Source organism: Adiantum capillus-veneris, chromosome 28 (genome assembly GCF_014529385.1).
Source record: "Adiantum capillus-veneris isolate H3 chromosome 28, ASM1452938v2, whole genome shotgun sequence".
In the NCBI taxonomy this organism is placed as follows: Eukaryota; Viridiplantae; Streptophyta; class Polypodiopsida; order Polypodiales; family Pteridaceae; genus Adiantum; species Adiantum capillus-veneris.
The window spans coordinates 26,456,781-26,468,602 of NC_140958.1; the positions used below are offsets into that span (position 1 = coordinate 26,456,781).

Here is an 11,822-nt window from a genome sequence, read left to right on the forward strand (position 1 = left end):
ATATAGGCTCAAATATGTGTTCGGATTGTAGAACTGCTAGACGATTTGACCCACTTACTCCTAGAGTGCCAAGGTAAGAGTCCTGGCATGTAAGGTGTGCAAAATGATCCAAAGGACTTGGAAGATTGGCTTTTCCAAGAATGACCTACTCCTTCATTAGGAGATTTCGGAGGTCTTTTGGAGGGCCTTTTAGAAGAGAAAGGAAAAAGCGCTCCTCCAATGAAAGAAGAGCCTACGTTACGTAGAATAATAGATTGATATTAAAAAAATGTAAAAAATGTGTCAGTGGTCCTTGAAAATGGATGCCTTTTCATTCAATGCGAATGTCTTTTTCATGAGGTAGGCGACGCTCATTTAATATGGCTTTCGTCATCATTGAAATTTTAAAAAAAAACCACAAAACTGTCAAGTGGTGTTGGAATTTGAAGCTTTTGACACCGAAACCTAAAAAACGCCTATAGACTTGCCTCAATCTGACACTCAGAGAGGGAGAAATCGCCAAAAAACCCCTGAAAATGGGATTTTGGATCATGGCGCGCGAGGGACCATCTGGAGAATTCTAGATGACCCTCTGCGTGCCATGATCCAACTTTTGTACGTTTTGCCTCACGGCGCACGTGTGGAGTTGGAATTTTCCAGATGACCCCCCACGCAGCGTGCGGCAAAATCTCCTTTTTAGGGGTATTTTGACAATTTCTCCCTCCCTAGGTGTCAGATTGAGGCAAGTAGAGACGTTTTCAAGTTTTTGGTCATTTTAGACGCATTGGCGGTGTCAAAAACTTTAAATTCTACCATTATTTTGTGATTTTTTTAATTTCAATGATGACGAAAGCTATATTGAATGAGTTGTTACAGTATACATGTGGTAGTGATGTGTGTGAACACACTAGGACCACCGGGGCATTTTTTCCCTCTTTAGGAGGTTTTTTCCCCGAGCATTGTATATACGCCCATCACTCTAGGGCTATCTATCTTCCCATTGCACACTAATAACGCTCTTTATTGTGTGCCTTGAGCTTCCTTCGTCTTCTCCAAGCTGTGTGCGTTTCTCTGCAACCCTGATTCCAACAATTGTATCAGAGTAGGTTACATCCTCCAGGGCTTAGTCGCCAGCTGCTCCAACATACACCTGCTCACTTTCTCCGATTACAGTGAGGTTTGGCGAGCGTTCGCAGGTCGACAAATAATTTGGACTCATTTCGGCCTCCGTTTCCAATACAGGAAAGTTTGCACAAGCAATTTTGTCATTTTGTGCAGAATTTCTATCGGTGCCAATTTCTGCATAACATGTTCCTTACAGTCTTCTACGGTTTGTGCTATATAGCTCGTGTTGCTCCCGCTTCGTTTCTCATATTTTCAAGCAGTTTTCACATCAGGTGCAGCATTTACCATGGCTAACAACAACACACACGATGTCTTCAAGATGTTTGCTGCTGAGGTGGGCTTATATGATGCAACACGTTCTTGTGTCAAAGGGCGTCTAGAATATTGTGCAGGGCATTGATGTACGTCCTCGTTCTGAGGATATAGGCGATGTTAGATGTTGCAAGTCTTGCTGTAAGGATTGCTGCTATTATAGTTGTTTTGCCTACGGCAGAACAAGCTCGTTGGGATGTAAAGGATGCGCAAGCTCATGCATTGATTGCGTTGTCTGTGAAGCGCACCATTGTTTCTCACATCCGTTCAGCAAAATCTGCAAAACAGGCTTGGGATATTCTAGCAGGTCTTTATGCAAGCCACAATGAGGCTAAAATTGCTTTGCTGCGTAAAGAGTTGGAGTCGAAGATTATGCATGAGGAAGACGATATGGACACTTTCCTTGCTAGTGTCAAGGATATCAATGATCAGCTTATTTTTGCATGTGAAGTCATTTTAGACAGTTCCCTTGTGCAGACTGTTCTTGATGCCTTACCAGACTCTTACCAGAATTTTGCTAGTACTTGGAGATTTATAACCCAACGAAATCCTAAAGTTGTCAACCTTGATGCATTATGTGTTAAGTATGGAGCGTGATTTACCTTGTAATCTTCTATGGTAAAAGCGCACATTTGTAAGGCCCCCATTATGAGGAGAAGCCATTATGCGTGAAGGAAAATCACTCGCCAGAAACCATAATTTTCACGGCCAAAAATCAAGGGAAACTTTAGGGGCCTTGAGGGCGGAAGCCCCCAAGACTTTTTTTTCCCTTCGCCAGAATATTATGACCGGACGGCGGCCGGAAAGTGGTCGGAAAACAACCGGTCGGTTGGCCGGTGGCCGGTAGTCAATGGCCGGTGGTGGCCGGTGGCCGGTGGCCGAATTCAAAAGTGGACTTGTCTTCTCAAAGGCGGCCACACATGGGCGGAATGAAGGGTCCGATTTGGACTTATCTACACAAGGGCGGCTACACATGGTTGCCCTCTCATGAGAGAGGGCAGCCCTTTTGGCCTATAAAAGGAGTCCATTTCTACACACATTTCAAAGGTGAAGTTGATGCAACAAGGTGAGTGTGAGGTGGTGAGAGTGAAGCAAGGCGGGAGCTCCATTAAGGGTATAATCCCTTTGTAAACTACTTCTTGTTTTGAAGTACTAAAGCCATTGAGTGGCTGCTTTCCCGTGGACGTAGCCCACATTGGGTGAACCACGTATATCGTGTGTACTCTCTCTCTCTCTCTCTCTCTCTCTCTCTCTCTCTCTCTCTCTCTCTCTCTATAATCTCGTGTATGTAAATCTGTCTCTCTCCATTAAGTAATCTACTCAATTATCTATTTAGCTACGTCTTATTTCCTAACATTATGCACATTGTTGTTGCAAGAGTCACCTTCCATAAAAAAACACGACTAGATAGCGTGCAGTTGAACAGGCTTTTATTGCTTTTCAAAGAAAGGGTGGTAATAGCAATGCAGCCACTTCTTATGGTTCTGCTGCGAGTGGCAAAACTTCTGTTCCTAATGCTTCTGCTGCTGGCAGCACTTCGTCTGGCAATTATGATGATAAGGGCAAAAAGAAGATGCGTTGCCATTATTGTAAAGCTAATGATCACTTGATCAAGCAGTGTCCTAAGTTGAAGGCCAAAGAGGCTAAGAAGAAAGAGGGTGGTTCCACTGCAAATGCTGGTTCCACTACAAATGCAGCCATTGTTGAGTCTTCTGTGAAGGGAGACTGTAATGTTGATGTCGATGCAGAATGGGATTTTAGCGCAGAGTGCACTTACAATCCTGTTGTCCATGATGCATGCTTGTCAGTTGTTGTTGCAGATTCACAGTGGTATTTCGATAGTGGTGCTACAAAGCACATTACCTCACATCATGAATTGTTCACCTTTCTTGAGTCTATCCCTCATGGGAATTCTGTCACTTGTGCCAACAATGCCTCTTATCCGGTTCAAGGAGTTTGAAAGATTGTGCTTACTGCTGCTAATGGCAGTTCTTTCACACTTGTTGATGCACTTTATGTACCTGGGATCAAGAAGAATCTCTTGTCTGTATCCGCACTTGCTAGAGTTGGACTTGTAGTTAAATTTGTGGATGACAGATGTACAATTCATGATCTTAGTTTTGGTGATGAAATTGTTGCATCTGGCCTTTTGTGTCGTGGGTTGTATAATCTCACTTTGTATGACAAGTGTGGACAAAATTTTGCAAATGCTGTTGCAGATTCAAGGGCTATTTCAGATGCAAAACTTTGGCATGCACATTTTGGTCATCTGAATTTTGCCAATTTGTCGCGTTTGCAGAAATTTGATATGGTCGCTTCTTTGCCGCCTCTTGAAGCACCTGTCAAACATGTTTGTGAAGGTTGTATTTTGGGTAAGATGCAGTGTTCTAAGTTTCCAAAGGATGGTTCAGTTCGGGCCACATGCAGGTTGCAGCTTGTGCATAGTGATGTTTGTGGGCCCATGCAAACTCCGTCCTTGGGCAATTACCTGTACTTCGTGACTTTCATTGATAATTACTCCAGGCATGCATGGGTATTTCCGCTTAAAGCAAAGTCCGAAGTTTTTATGTACGTCAAACAATTTCTGGCTATGGCTGAAAATGTCTCGAAATGTACTATGGGCACCCTCCGTTCCGCCGATCGAGGGAGGGAGTATATGTCTCATGAATTCAATGTATTTTTGGCTAGTCGTGGGATAAAACACCAATGTACAGTGCCTTATACACCTAAGCAAAATGGTGTTGCTGAGAGAAAAAACAGGTCACTTACGGAAATGGCACGATGTATGGTCAAAAGTCAAGCTTTGCTGCATTCTTTTTGGCTTGAGGCCATCATGTGTGCCACTTATGTACTAAACAGGTGTCCTACAAAAGCTTTGCAATCTATTACTCCATATGAAGCATGGCATGATAGAAAGCCTTCTATTGAGCACATGCGTCTTGGCTGTTTGGCATATGCTTTGGTGCCACAAACACAGCACTAAAAATTGGATGATGAGGCTGTCAAATGTATTTTTGTTGATTATAGTGTTGAAAGCAAAGGTTATACGTTGTATGATCCGCAAACAAAACGTATTCTGGTTTCACGGGATGTAGTGTTTGTGGAAGATTCTGTTCAGCCCTTCCTGTCATGTACTAGAGACAATAATGTAAGCTCACAGGACATTTATGACACTTTGTTGCCTCTTTTCAGTGGTGGAAATACGAATGTAAGTTCCAATGTGGCAAATGTAGAGCCTATGGGGGTTTCTAAAAATGTTACAGATCAGCCTATTACTGATGTAGATGTACATAATGTACTTGATGAGGAAAGCGCTAAAAATAAGCAGGCTAGAGGTATGCCAAAATGGTTGGTGCACACTCTGCGTGACAATAAATTGGATGCACCTTTGTCTAGTCGTACTCGTTCAGGCTCTCGCCATGCATCTTATGCATCAGATTGTTATGCTTTGGCTGTGTCTAGCTTACATGATGTTGAGGAGCCTCTGTCTTTTGATGAAGCACAGAATTCACAGAATTGGATGGTTGCCATGCAATCAGAATATGATGCACTTATAGAAAATGACACATGGACTTTATGTGATTTGCCTCCTTAAAAAAAGGCCATTGGTATGAGGTGGGTTTACAAGTTGAAACGCAAGCCGGATGGTGAGATCGATCGCCATAAGGCTCGACTTGTTGCAAAGGGTTATGCACAGCAAAAAGGCATAGATTATGAAGAGACTTTTGCTCCCACTTGTCGTATGACTACTATGCGTTTTCTATGTACATTGGCAGCTCATTTTGGTTGGGATGTACATCAATCAGACATTGTTACTGCTTTCTTGAATGGTGACATATTTGAGGAAGTTTATGTAACGCAGCCTCGTGGTTTTGTCATAAAAGGACAAGGACAAAGTGTACAGATGTAAGAAGGCTTTGTATGGGTTGAATCAATCTCCTCGTGCTTGGTATGAGAAAGCTGACAATCATTTGGTTAAACGAGGCTTTCGTAATAGTCCAACAAAAAGCACATTGTATGTAAAGCGTGAGGGTGATGTACTTCTCATTGTGGTTCTTTATGTCGATGATTTGCTGATCGCTGGACCAAATGAGAGACATATTGCTGAATTTAAGGCTGATTTGAATGCTACTTTCAAGATGAAAGATTTGGGGCGGTTGCATCATCACTTGGGAATATAGTTTAAGCAATGTGATGGTGGTATTGCCTTGTGTCAGAAAAGTTACATAGAGACATTGCTATGTAAGTTTGGACTTGAGGATTGCAAACCTATTGCCACTCCCATGGAAACAGGTTTGAAGTTGAGTCTACATGATGCTGGCGATCCTGCTAATGTCACTCTTTACCAAACTGTTGTTGGCTGCCTCATTTATGTATGCAACACGAGGCCAGATATTCAATTTGCAGTCTCACAGGTCATCAAATTTATGCATAGCCCAGGGTCTAAGCATTGGCAGGCTGTCAAGAGGATTTTCCGCTACCTTAATGGCACTTTACATCTTGGCTTGTTTTATCCCAAGGGGGGATCATTGCCGCCAGACTTACATGCTTTTTCGAACTCAGATTGGGCTGGTTGTTTTGACACGCGAGTGTCCACAAGTGGCTTTTGTTTCATGCTTGGCAGTTCATGTATATCATGGTTGAGCAAGAAGCAACCTACTGTGGCCACTTTGAGTTGTGAGGCTGAGTACAGGGCAGTCTTTACAGCTATGATTGAGTGTGTATGGCTCAGACGCCTTATGGCTGATTTGGGTGTTGGACAGGACACTGCCAGCACTATCTACACTGACAGTCAGAAGGTATTGGCAGTTGCGAGGAATTCAATTTTTCATGCTCGCCGCACAAAGCACACTGAGGTGCATTACCACTATGTCAGGGAGAGGATCTCAGCAGGAGAGATCAGTTTGGCTTATGTGCCAACACAAGACAACCTTGCAGATCTTTTCACAAAGGCATTGTCTCATGAGAAGCTTGAAGCTTTCTGCAAAGCTTTGGGCTTACTCCCCTTTATGGACTAATCATGTCCTTAGGGCATGGCACTTCCCTTTACTCATGTGCCAACTCTCGTTCACTGCATCACTCCAAGGGGGATTTGTTACCATATACATGTGGTAGTGATGTGTGTGAACACACTAGGACCGTCGGGGCATTTTTTTCCTCTTTAGGAGGTTTTTTTCCCAAGCATTGTATATACGTCCATCACTCTAGGGCTATCTATCTTTCCATTGCACACTAAGTAACACTCTCTATCGTGTGCCTTGAGCTTTCTTCGTCTTCTCCAAGTTGTGTGTGTTTCTCTGCAACCCTAATTCCAACATGAGCGTCGTGTACGTCATGAAAACGACACGCATTGAATGAAAAAGTGAGTTTTCAAGGATTTTTAAAAAGTTAGATTCACTTTTCAGAGTGTGCAGTTGTCCTTTTGGACGTACGCAAGAAGTGCAAGTATATTTTAAGACCATTTTCTAGAGAGAGAAATAGAATTTCTTAAAAGGCCCTCCAAATGACCTCCGAAATCTCCTAATGGGAGGGAAAGAGATGATAAGCCAACCAATTCTGCATTGTACTCAAATCGTTAGATTTTGCTTCTTCCGCCATGTTTGGAAGGCCATGAATGGTTGAGTGTTCCTCCAAAAACTCTTGATAGCCAACTACACAGAGATTAACCATGATAGCAGGGAAACTACTAGTGGGATTGAAAAAAACAAGACTTTTGACGAGTGGAATTGGATAACTCTTAGTGCCAAGTCTATGTCAATTTGGTGTTTGCGGGGAAAGTGGGCCCAACTCGTATTGAGCATGGTGCTGATGTAATGGTTTTCTCCTATTGATATAGCCTCACATATTGTGAGATTTGGCCAAAAAAAAACTTTCCTATATGAAGAAAAGTAAAAGCCCACGTTATCCTTCTCACAAAAGTCCAGGGGGACTTAAATAGAAAAACACACACACACACACACACGCGTTCTCCTTCTCACAAAAGTCCAGGGAACTAAGATAGAAAAACAAACAAACACACACACGTTCTCCTTCTCACAAAAGTCCAAGGGGACTAAGATAGAAAAACACACACACACTTAATTTCACTAAAATCTTAAGATCAAGGCAATAGCTAATACTAAAAAACCCCAATCCTCACGTTATACACAAGTTCCTTCACACATAGTGATTTACTACAACATCATGAGCTTCTAAGAGGGAAGCACCGCAAACCTCGCTAGGTGTAGTTGGGGATAAGGGATCGCCAGCCTGATGTGTGGGCTAAAGGTCCCATGCTCCCAATAGCACCTAGCTAGGTGTTGTCCACAATAGCACCTAGCTAAGTATATGGTGCCTCGCGAGCGGCGGAAGCTGATGCTGTTAAAGCACTAAGTGAAAAATAATGAGAAAATATCTATTTCCCAACATGAGAAAATCTCTAAGCTTTCTTGCGAAGAGGGGCTTCGCACACAGTGACCATCTTCGTGCAGACTGCATCAGCATTATCGCCGCGCTACATGGAAACCTGCAAAATGCTAAGTGGTCCAGGTGAATGTGTGTGTGTGTGTGTGTGTGTGTGTAAGGGTCGTGGCTCAATCCCCCCAGGCGCCGCTCTATCCGGATAGAATACTTGCTGTATTGAAGGTGGGACTGATGGCTTTACTATTTTGATGATTCTTTTGTGGTATGAGATGATATTTGACATGTTTTACTTCTTTGGTTTTTCTTTTAATCTGAGTACATACTTGAATGCATGCATATTAAATATGCATTTAGGTCAGTACAGCTTTGTGCCGGAGGAAGGTATGCAAACTTCGTCATAACATAGAGGTCAGTATTCGGAAAAATCACGTTTCAGCTCAAGTCCTGTGCGGGTTGGAAATTGAAAACCTCACAATAGGGAAAAGGAAACAATCCCTTTAAAATGTGGAATAAAATAGTGAAGAAATGGCAAAAAATTACACTTTATTTTGCATAATCTCCTGCTTAGGATTGTCTTAAAGGGAAAAACAATTTCCTGAACACCGACGGAGGCATTACGAGTTTTCAATTCATACTCCGTCCAACTATTTTTATCAAAATGTAGCCTCCCAAGAACCAGAAGACATTAATGCTGTAGTGCAGTATGCAGGGGTAGAGCCTTGAGGAAATCTCCAAGTCCAATGTATCCTGCATTTACCTTTACAGATTCTTTGCATTGTAAATCCACTTGCAAATTTGATGGAGATGTCTGATGAACAAATCCTGCATTTCAGGATATCATTTATTGTTCTTGACATCAAGCTGTACTGAATATTGTGACGCTACACCTTCAGCAACCCCCTTTCCATCAAACTTCGTACACAGTCCTTCAATGCATCTTTAATAGGAGTGTAGACTAATCCAAGGCCTTTCACCTTGTCTGTACAAACATTATATCCAGGATCACGAGGCGACACCTCATCTCCACACCTGAATTTTCCCAAAACCACAAAAAAAAAATGAGCGGAACTTTTCATTGCATCTCGTTGTGCATCTGCTTATGCATCAACACAAGAAAGAGCTGTCAATGAGTGCTAGCTCAGTTGATCGAGCAAGATCCTCCTGTGTGCAAGGCCTTGGGTTCAAACCCCCTTGACCTAGTCCATATGATGGGATGGCCAACCTTATCCGGCTGGGATGCTCTACCTCACGGAGTTGGGTGTGTGAGTTACACTTTCAAGTTCCTACTCTCTTTTTAAGTTTTTGCATATAGACAAGGCCTTTGAAATTCATACTTTGTTGGTATTGGAAGATCAGGGTAGAGTGAACAGAGAATCTCCACCATCCTTTCATAATGCACAACGCTTTCAACACATAAATAGCGGCCACTAGCTTCTGCGACTTCATAAGCCAGAATGTGGGCTTCAGCAACATCCTTCATGTGCACCCATCCGTAAGCAGCATTCGCATACGTTGAAGCAGATTCTATAGCAGCAACCCACCACCTTAATTCCGAAGGAGTTATATTATCAACATGCAAACAATCCCAAAACCGGTACCACTTTTTATGTTCCCCATTGGATATGCGGGCACATGTATTCACACACATAGTTAACTATGCACAAAAATAGACCAAGCATACACATCCTAAGCATACCCCCACTACATACATAAGCATGTGTATTCAGCATTAGACACGTGCATAAATTAGATCTATCATCATGCTGATGCATAGCTCGCATGCGCAGGCCGGTAAAGCACCATCAGTGAGTTTCAGCACAAGTTCCGAGGTGGTGTTCAAAGCCGTCTATAGAAGAGGTCCAATAACCATTCCTGGGTTGATTGTCACTAGATCCAATCCATGTTCTTTTGCGAGCTTCCAAGCTTCCAATTCGGCTTCTATCTTCGATAAGGCATACCAGGACTAGAACAACCCAAAAAACAAAATAAGCAAACAAAGAAGATCCACCCTAAACACATGAATGACACCAAAAAACACTGGTAGAGCCGCCAAAGTCACAATGTGATGATCACATAAGCCAGTTCATAAATGAACCAATGAGTCCTAGAAAGAAAGCAAGCAACTAGGACTCTCTCTCTCTCTCTCTCTCTCTCTCTCTCTCTCTCTCTCTCTATATATATATATATATATATATATATATATATATATATATATATATATATATATATATAGAGAGAGAGAGAGAGAGAGAGAGAGAGACACTTAAAGGGTTTAAAGCATACCTTCATAGAGTAACTTTCATCACACCAGTGCCAATATTACATTGTGAGTAAGGCTCACAATACCAATCCTTTCCATTTCTTTGGTCGCTTAACAATGGCTTGACATTGATCTCTTCCCCTCCTACCATTGTTGTGACTTTCCCAAAGCCCTTGTTAGCATATATGAGGAAGTGATGTGTGTGAACAGGCTTAGGACCGTCGGGGCATTTTTTCCCTCATTAGGAGGTTTTTTCCCTCGTGCATTGTATATATGCCCATCATTCTAGAGTTCATTTATCTTTCCATTTGGTGCGTACGTACGTACGTTACATATACGTATATATACATCTACATATATGTATATGTGTACACATATACATATATGTATATGTATATACATATATATGTATATATATATATACACACACATAGATACATATATGTATGTATGTATGTATGTGTACTTGTGTGTGTGTGTGTGTGTATAATTTATATATATATATATATATATATATATATATATATATATATATATATATATATATATATATATATATATATATATATGTGTGTGTGTGTGTGTGTGTGTGTGTGTGTGTGTGTGTGTGTGCGCGCTGCGTACATGTGTGTGGACTGGAGGTCACCAAAGACTATTCTAGTCAATGATTCATTTGAGTTGCTTCAAAACAACAACAGACCAACTACTCCATACTTTGTTTTGCCTCCAGTATGTAGGGTCACTGAAAAAACTTTCATCCAAAACATCTTCTGGATTTCTGTACAGTGAAGTTATCACGGCCGCCATCGATGATGTAACAACCACCCTTTTTATAGACTTGGCCTTTACGCAAGCATTAAGAACATTGCGTGTACCCTTTACTGCTGGATCAATTAAGTCCTTCTACAAGTAAAGGGAAGCATAATCATGAGAACAAACATACTACACAAGGACAGAAAACATGTAATCCAACTGAGATGCCAGAACAACATTTGTTGAATACAAATATCTCCTTGAAAAAAAAGCCAAGACATTGTCATCTATCAGCAATATGCAACACATACATATAAATAACACACGCATGTGTGTGTGTGTGTGTGTGTGTGTGTGTGTGTGTGTGTGTTGGGGGGGGGGGGGGGGGGGTGGTCATCCCCTCCCAAAGAATCCAATACATAGATATTCACAGCACAAATTGAACATACAATGCCCTCAATTCTTAATACTTATGCTAGTACAACTGCACAAAAAAATACATATAAATACAAACAACAGAAGATCTAAGGACATATGAAAGCCCAAGAAATAGAGCAAATTAAGAACAGGAAAGTGGAGGATGAACCTGGGGATTATCGGTGGTGAAGAAGCAAGGCGACGCGGTGTGGAAAACAGCCTTGCAACCATCCAAAGCAGCATCAAAGGACCCTTCTTCCAGCAAGTCAGCTTTAAACAAATGGAGTCGTTCCTTGGCGTGTGGTAGAGCCATCAAGTGGGCGGTCTTCGGCACATTGTCTGTAAAACAACAAAAGGCAGTCAGTACCTAGAGAGCATTGTGGCGCATGCCCTGCTCAACGCGGGTTTAGCATATGGGGAGTATGGTGTGTTATACCAGGGTCTCACACAGAGGCGCGAACGGTGTAGCCACGCTCAAGAAGGAGTTTCACAAGCCAAGAAGCTATGTCTGTAGGCTGTTGTTGGTCTCATAAGGTGCCAATGACCACCAATGAGCTCATATGATACATACACT

The 11,822-nt window shown here is 42.0% G+C and overlaps 1 pseudogene across 1 annotated transcript; it reads right to left on the reverse strand.

Annotated features, from left to right (window-relative positions):
- Positions 1–8,226: 8,226 nt before the first annotated feature.
- Positions 8,227–11,587, reverse strand: LOC147420201 (phenylacetaldehyde reductase-like; annotated as a pseudogene). Its single transcript, XR_015186919.1, has 5 exons — positions 11,418–11,587; positions 10,793–10,981; positions 9,619–9,781; positions 9,153–9,342; positions 8,227–8,847 (listed from the first exon to the last, which is right to left on the reverse strand). The product of XR_015186919.1 is annotated as a phenylacetaldehyde reductase-like (transcript).
- Positions 11,588–11,822: the final 235 nt, after the last annotated feature.